This window comes from Bidens hawaiensis, unplaced genomic scaffold, assembly GCF_021521415.1.
Source record: "Bidens hawaiensis isolate Kalapana, Puna unplaced genomic scaffold, B.hawaiensis_p1.1 tig00419391_1, whole genome shotgun sequence".
Taxonomy (NCBI): Eukaryota; Viridiplantae; Streptophyta; class Magnoliopsida; order Asterales; family Asteraceae; genus Bidens; species Bidens hawaiensis.
This window is the reverse complement of record NW_027504845.1, coordinates 85809-87256: the sequence shown is the minus strand read 5'-3', so window position 1 is coordinate 87256 and position 1448 is coordinate 85809.

Below are 1448 nucleotides of genomic sequence, written 5' to 3'. Positions count from 1 at the left end.
TGCGAAGAGCACTCGCTACACAAATAATAAGTGTTTCATCAGTGAGACTTTTAGATTACTTTCAGATATTCAGCATATCATGATGCCACATGGATGACCTATTTGATCATGTATACTATGAAAGTATATATATACGGCTAATAACTTCTTGTTGCTTGTCATATTTGATATGTAAAATATTCGGTACAATATATTCTAGTTGATAAACCATTTGTTTTTTAATACGATCTTCTGGCCATATTAGTTATGTGTAATTAAAGATATTCGATAACAATTTTTTTTTTCATGCTTCCAATGTGATAGCCATTTATCCCAATATATGTTACACTTTGGAAATTTCTTCGGTATCTACTAGAATATAAGACATTATTTAATAAAAGGTTAGTACCCGTGGGTAAGATGTCGATGCTCTTCATAAGCATTTGACATGCTACTTGCACTTAAAATATTGTCGATAAGTGTCTCTGCTAGAGACTATTAATAAAAATATTTCTTATATTTCCTCATAGTACTAGTTATGTTATTTTTAAACTACATATTTGTCTATCGTATTTGTGACAGCTCCACTAAAGCTTCGGGGCATCCATAGGCACAACTAATGTATTTATTTGAATGATATAAAATCTTAGTTGTATTAATGTTTGGTCATCCATAAGTGACGGACTTATGTTATGTCAGTTTGAACAATTGATGTCATGTTTTGATCAAAACCATCCACAAAATATGGTCTCTACTAGGGCTACAACTTTTTTTTTTCTTCTTATATGAGTATTAAATATTTATCGTGAATACATGACATAGCGTTCTAAATATTTATTGAAAAACACATTTTGGCATTGTTACAACAAGTAGCATGTTATGAGTGTAAAATATGGAGAATGTCTTGTGGAACACACTGACATAAGTGATGTTCTTCATCATATAGTTTCAGTTTGGAGGTAATCCAGAAAATATGTGAGCTTGCTAACCAAATTAAAAATGGTGAGGAAAAATTATGGCAAACTTTGTGGAAGACGACCAACTTATGGTAGTCAAGCTTTCCTTGTAAAAACAATTACTTCAAATCTATACATCATTATCAAACAATTTACTAAACTAGCAAAGCAGATGTTTAAGCTACATGCTACTAGTCATTTCATAGATCGGTAACTATGTTCTATCATTTGTGAGTGAAAGTAAACAACTTTACCAATACATAAAAAATAGTTTATTCACAAGATTCCTCTCTATTTACCTGTAGAGGTAAGGTACCAAAAAGACCCAAACACCCTTAAGTATTACTCGCGGGTCACAGAGAATTCTCTTATAAGCTACCCGCAGGACACATGAATCACCCGCATATCACGAGTGAGGAGGAACGTCCTCATAGCACGCGCGGAAGCATCCTGACATCCTCAAAAGTCATCCGCAGGGCAGGACATCTGTCCGCCTAAACAATCGGAAGATAG